Source organism: Marmota marmota, unplaced genomic scaffold (genome assembly GCF_001458135.2).
Source record: "Marmota marmota marmota unplaced genomic scaffold, marMar, whole genome shotgun sequence".
NCBI lineage: Eukaryota > Metazoa > Chordata > Mammalia > Rodentia > Sciuridae > Marmota > Marmota marmota.
The window spans coordinates 16,839,097-16,846,350 of NW_025999842.1; the positions used below are offsets into that span (position 1 = coordinate 16,839,097).

At 31.8% G+C, this 7,254-nt stretch overlaps 1 non-coding gene across 1 annotated transcript; it reads left to right on the top strand.

The window, feature by feature from the left end:
* Positions 1 to 1,904: 1,904 nt before the first annotated feature.
* Trnav-cac lies at positions 1,905 to 1,976 on the top strand. The gene has a single exon. It is a non-coding gene; the product is annotated as a tRNA-Val (tRNA).
* Positions 1,977 to 7,254: the final 5,278 nt, after the last annotated feature.

Sequence of the window (7,254 nt, forward strand, 5' to 3'; positions counted from 1 at the left end):
CAGTGACTAAATCGTTTCTTTTCTCTGTAAAAAGTGTTCAAGTATTCCAATACTATTGTTGAAATATATCTATAGTATATTTGTATCATCAATGAACATTTTCACATATTAACTGTTTTAACACATACAAGGGAATACTTTCTAAAAATTGTCATTAATTGATGATCTTTATCTTAATTGTTGGAAATGATGATTTTTTAAATCGGTGGGTTGTGATATTGTGACCAGTAGAGTAGGAGAAGGGAACCAGGGGCAAGTAAGAGGGGAGAGAAAGGGAAGGTACATGGGAATAAAAATGACCAATATGTTATGTACTTTTTAAAAGTAGGATTCTTAATCTTTGGGCTTTTTCATGATAATGTTGTCCCAAATGATATTATATCATTAATATCAATATGTTGTATATATTGTAGTAATATATGCCTATATTCAAATGTAGTAGATACGGCCAAAGTACTCTTAAAGTTTTTGTCTCATTAATACTCTTATCATCATTGACTAAGAGTTACCATCTCCTTCCTCCTTGTCCACACTAGGTAGAGTTACAAAAAATCTTACCATTCTGAAACAATGTAAAGATATTTCACTATAATTTATATTGCAATCCATTATTATTAATAAATCCAGAGTTGTTTTCAAAATATTCACTACCATTCAGATTTTACCTAACATTTATCAGTAGCTTTGCCTCCAATTATTTTGTAGAAGTTCTTCATTTTTTTCTGTGAATAAACATAGAGATAACTTCATTCCAGAAAAGCCAAGACATACCATTCATATTTCAAGTTCTGTCCATCTCATATTTTTAAAAGGCACCTTGATATTTAAAGTTATCTTTATTGTTATTATTAAAATAATTGAAGTTCTTTTCTATTCAATGTGAATTATGACTGTTTCTTTTTCCAAGACAGTAGGGTTATTATTTTATATCGAATGCACTGAATCTTCTTTCTTCAAAAAATTTCGTGAACTATTTGTTTATGATAATTTTGAAAATCAGAAATATTCTAGGACCAATATGCATATTGAAACGTTGCCCAACATCACTAATGATTAGGTAAATGTAAATCAATTCACAATGAGTTACTACCCTATATCCATTAGGATGTTTTCTATTGAAAAATATAAAATTAAAGTGTTGGAGAGGATTTGAGAAATATGAACTCTTGTGCACAGTTGGCAGCAAAGTAAAATAGTTCTGCTGCTATGTAAAACTGCATGAAAGTTCCTCAAAAATTAAAAGAATAACCATATGATCCAAAAGAATTCTGGGTATATTCCAAAGGAATTAAAAGTAGGGTATGAAGAGAGATTCATGCACTCATTCCTAGCAGAATTACAATATCAAAAAAGTGGAAGCAACCCAATGACATTCATTGAAGGATGAATGTATAAACAAAATACAGCATATGCAAACAATAGAATGTTATTCAGCCTTCAAAGGAAAGATATCCTGATATCTTGAGGATACTATTCTGAGTGAAATAAACCAATCAAATTCTGCATGATTCCATTCATATGAGATGTCTAGAGTAGTCAGACTCATGGAAACAGGAAGTAGACTGGTGGTGGGGAAGGAGGAAATTGGGAGTTATTCAATGAGTAGAGAGTTTCAATTTTGCAAAGTTTTTGGAAAGTTCTGGAGACTGGTTTCACAATTAAGTGAATATATCAAACATGGCTGATTTACACATTTTAAAAAGATAAGATGGTAAATTTTATATGATACATGTTTTACCAAAATTTAATTTTTTTAAATACTTCATCTTTCCCCATCTATTGCACTAACTAATTATTTTGTTTATTTTGTTAGTTCTAGTTCTTTCTGAATCTTAGATTCACAGAACTTGTTATCTTATGCCACAATTTCAGGCATGACATCTATTGAAAGGGATTGCAGGACTGGGGATATAGCTCAGTTGGTAGAGTGCTTGCCTCACATGCACAGGGCCTGGGTTCAATCCCCAGTACCACCACCAAAAAAAAAAAAAAAAATTGAAAGGGATTGCAGTTGTATTTATCCCTACTCCCATTTATGCATGTCCCATCAACACCAACTTGTGTGCAATTGAAATTTTTATGGGATCCTTTGTGTAGGTATTTATATTTAATTTGACAAACCAGAAAATATAGATAGAGCTGATTGTTTCTTTTTTAAAATGTCTCTCATGGTAGTTTTGATAATACTTTCAAAAGGAGTATGTCAACATTGCATTCTTTTTTCCTACTGAATGTGATATATTAAGTATAAGATTTAGCAATTCAACATTTTTTCTATCATTAATTTTCTAAGAATATTTATCATTAATAGGCTTGAGTTTTTTTCAAATTATAAATATTGATAGACCTAAAACAAACATGTCTAATGTTAATATATTTATATAGAAGAATATATTAAACTAATTCCTGATGTTTACACATTAAATAGACTATAATATATTATTTTGAAAATATTAATGTATTAATTAATATTTATTCAGATTTTTTATATCTATCTAAGTTACATTAGTCTCCAGTTCTATATTTCAAACTGCCTTACTTGTTTTAGATAAGACTGTCTGTTCCTTGAAATTTCAGGAACTCACTCATCAAACTACCTTTAGCTTATAAATTTTTTCAAGGAAGAACAATGGTAAGATTTTGATTACTATTTTAGTTTACTTAATGGTTATTACAATATTCAAATATTCTACTTTTCTTTGTCTTGATCTTCAAATGCTTCTTCTTCTTTAAACATGTCCATTTCATCCAAGTATATATGTTTTATTATGTTGAAACTGGTAAGACTCAAGGAAAAAGAAACTATTTTCTTGACCACTGTGTGAATTGAGCTAAAGGTTTTGTCATTATTGTAGATGAAATCTTGTCTTCTCTGGTCACATTCACATGTTAATAGTTAAGGTCAATTATGATCAAATCTTATTCCACTTGAAACTTACAACCTTGACCACTTTACATCTGGCGCAGTTTACTCCCTCCTTCAAAACCCTTTCCTACTTCTCCATAATCATTTTGCTGACTCTGCCTCCTTCAGAGATGAAGGGAAGAAAGAAGAAAGAGGTAAATGCAAAAAACAACAACAACAACAACAACAAAAAAAAAAACCTGTCTTAACTAATACCATAGTAATCTATTGTAATCACCTTTGGGTGTTGCAGAATACCAGTGTGGAATGTCCCAGGGAGCACTTTGCGGCTTTATTCATAATCCATGTCAATAGACTCATGTCTGAGGATTCACACCCCCAAGTGGTCCTATTGGAATACAGGGGGCTATAGGAGACACATGTTCATCCCACTGACCCCTCAAAATCCAAAAATAAATACTGTTAATTAAGATTGTCTTTTGGCTTTGCCATCACAAGTCTGTCAAGGTACCGTTTCATCTTTAAAACATTTTTCCACATGATCTCTGAAAAATCCATCACTTGATTAAGAGTGGAGCAAATACATAATATCATTATGACAGTTCTCAACTTAAAGACATTCTTTTCTTCAATCTTCTAGTTTCGTATCAGTTTCACCTCCCAAACCTAGAATGAGCTAAAAAGGAAGAGAGTGATTATAAAATTTCTTAGCTGTACTCTATTCTGAGGCACAGAATTTCTGTTCTGTTAAGGGGCACTGCTAAATCTCTAAATGTACAAAACAAGTAAAATTCAACACTTTTATGAACAAGTTTGTAAATGCATTTGTGTAAACCATGTCCTTTAGTAATTTAGAAAATGTTGTTTATTTTGTTTTTTCAATTTATTTCATTTATTCTTATAGCTTTTTGTGTTTACTCTTGTTCTTGTTCTATATTTTTTAGTTTGGCTAGTTTTAAAAAAATATTTTTGTGTTCAGACACATGTACTCATAAATATCAATTTCTAAGTTCTACATTGGTTGAATCTCACAATTATCAATAGGTATTATACTAATAGGGAGTATCTTTACATCATTCAGCACTTCGTAATTCCCCATGAGTTTTTCTCCAATAAGATGAATAAAATAAATATTTTAGATTCCAAGTGATTTTGCTGTCTTTGTTAAAACAACTTGTTTTATCAACATGGCCTTAATGTAATGTTGTTTGCTTAGACTTTATTAAGGTTTCTGCTGTGGCCTTTCACATGGAATTGTCCATGAATTCATCTAAAAATATGGTGTTATTGCTGTTATTGCATATATACTTCTACACAGAGTCAATGTTTTCTTTTTATTTGTATTACCCAAATATCTACTACACTAAGAAGTGTTTTCTGCTACATCTCTAAATTCAAGAAACAATTATATATATATATATATATACACACACACACACACACACACACACATATTTATGTATGTATATGTACATACATATTTCTCCTTATTCTGAACATTGTTGTAATATATGTTTTGAGGCTGATCTGATATACTGTAAGTTATGAATATGATCACTATACCTCCTTGATCTAATATTTCTTTCACCAATACAAACCTTTCTCTTTATCTCATTGTATTTCACATTAATCTATATTTGGTGTATTATTTCAACAAATATTTCAGATTTCATTCAGACTTACTTTTTCTCCTTTTTTTTTTTTTTTGGTCTCCTCCATATCTGTTTTTTGAATGTTATTTTTTCAAAAAGGACTTTCCAGGCTTGTTTTAACAACTGGAATCACCTGCCATCTTTACTCCTCTTCCCTTTTTTTTTCTTTTCATTATCATATTTGTCATGTTTCAGTGTACTGTACAATTTAACTATTCATTTTGTTTGTTGTCTTCCCTGAATTAAAGATCAAAGGTACACTGAGCTGTTATTTCATCTCTTTTGCTCCTTGCTATAACACCTCACCTTGAAGAAGAGCTGATGCCTAGAAGATATTCCATAAATATTTGCTGAATTAATAAACACTTCTATATTTTAAGTGCATACCTTGTAGATAACAATGTCAGTTATTTGCATATTTGTTTTAAGGCCCTATTCCCATAATTCTGTATTCTGCTAGGTGTTGAGGGGCTAGAAGTAGGCAAATGATATTTCCTAGTATCTCTTGCCAACTGACTTCTTGTCAATTTCTACTAACATGTGCCTTGCTAGAAATTTGTAAGGTGGAAGAGAAGAGAAACATCTTTTATCTTTCTTCTAGTTTGTGATAGTCTTCAGTGGTAGCAGCATCAGCAGGAAAGCAGATACAGAACAACAGTAGCTAAGTACAGCCACAGGTGACAGCATTGGTAGCAGGTCCAGCATAGGCCATAGGTCCAGGTCTGGTCCAAGGGACAAGTTTTTGGTACATCTTCAACAGGGTGTGATATCACTTTATGAGCTTATCAGCAAGTATGACACTTGGGCTCCCTCCCAGAAGTGTCAGCAAGCTTCAGTCCTTTGGATACCACCTCTCTTGGTAGGATCTCCTTTGGTAGTACCTTGACCAATAAAATAACATCTGCAAATCCCATTTTTAATACAACCTTGGTGTCTCTGTCTTTGGATTTTTTAGTTTAATTCAAGGTTATTTATATTATTCTTATAATGAGATTTTCTTGTGTATAATGCTTAGTGTTCTATATTGCCATGTTTTCCTTATTTTTTTCCAATTTTCTATTATTTATATTAGGAAGGTTGAGTATTTTTAGGTGGTTAAAAGTAATATTTTGTGGTTTCTAAAATGTGTATGTTTTATAATTTGGTCTTGATGATCAGGGTGGCTTAATGTAGATAGTATTTTATGATTATTATTGGACAGATGGAAGTTGTAATATACGTGTCATTTCTGGAGCATGCAGAAATATCAAAAGTTCCAACATCAAAAAACCCCACAAAATTGGTGTCAGCAGTTTAAAAGAAAATTCTAAAGAAAATATTAGAGATCGGAATACAGTTGTAATCAAGAGATGACTTAATACATACAAGAGGATGTGCATAGATTATATTCAAGTATTACATTTCACAACCTTTTGTAAAATGGACTTTGATATCTGCTGAGGTTTGAGCAGTGGTATCCTAGAACCAATCCCCCTCAGACACAAAAAGATGAGTGTATTTTGTTTTTACCTTAGGAACCAAATAATGTGTGGAGAAAAATTAACAGAGTTGGTGAATTGGACAAACTTAGCAACCTTCTTAAGCATTAGTCTAAAATGGTTCTCTTCCATTTGAAACACATATTAGTTTTACTTCTATAGCTTCTTTGAAATACTGCATCTCTTTATGACACAGGATTATATCGTTCAGGAAAATACAAACATCAATAATTCTAAGTGTGATGGTTTGGATATTAGGTGTCCCCCAAAAACTCACATGTAAGACAGTGCAAGAAGGAGAAATGATTGGGTTTTAAGAGTCTTGACCCAGTTAGGGATTTAATCCCCTGATAGGGATTAACTGAGTAGCAACTGAAGTAGTAGGGTATGGCTGAAGGTGGTGAGAATTGGGGCGTGGCTTTGGGTATATATTTTGTATATGGCCAAGTGAAGAGTCTCTCTCTCTCTCTCTCTCTCTCTCTCTCTCTCTCTCTCTCTCTCTCTCTCTCCTCTTCCTGATCATCATGTGAACTGCTTCAGCAATTATGTTCTGCCTCACCTCAATCCAGAGGAATGGAGCAGAATTCTATGGACTAAGTCCTCTGAAACTGTGAGCCCTTAAATTAACATTTCCTCCTCTACATTTGTTCTGATTGGGTCCTTTATTCCCAGCAATGAAAAAAACTGATGAAAACAGTAAACTAAAAAGTCATCTATAAGGTTTGGACTCAAAGATGTTTTAGGAATATCTTAACTGGTATTCTGGTTTATCTTTTATATTTTGTAAGTATACTATATCTAAACAGCTCTTTGATTATGAATAAAAATTATAACTAATAAATAAGCATTGTGTCTTGACTGGCAGCCCTTTTTAAGAGTTGGCAGTGTTTTATCTTTCATACTGATAAATAAATGGTGTAATTTACAATTGATGGTGTCTTGCATTCTGTGTAAAAACAGCATACTATTGTTAATTTTGTGTAATTATGTTTGATGAAAACTCAAATATGCATTGATTTTTAACTATAAATTTCTTCAATTTAATACTACTTATTCATTTTTATTGAACCAAACAATTCTTAACCCTCACTGATTGCCAGCATTCTTCAGATCCTCATTATGTTAGAGCCACCTGTATTTTAATTCTGGAGGGTTCTGGAGTTTATTTGTCTTTGTTTATTTTTTGTGTTTGTTTATTAAGGTAATAAAAATACTTGCTAAACTATAAGTCCATTGTGTAACTTCCTCCTGGCTTTAT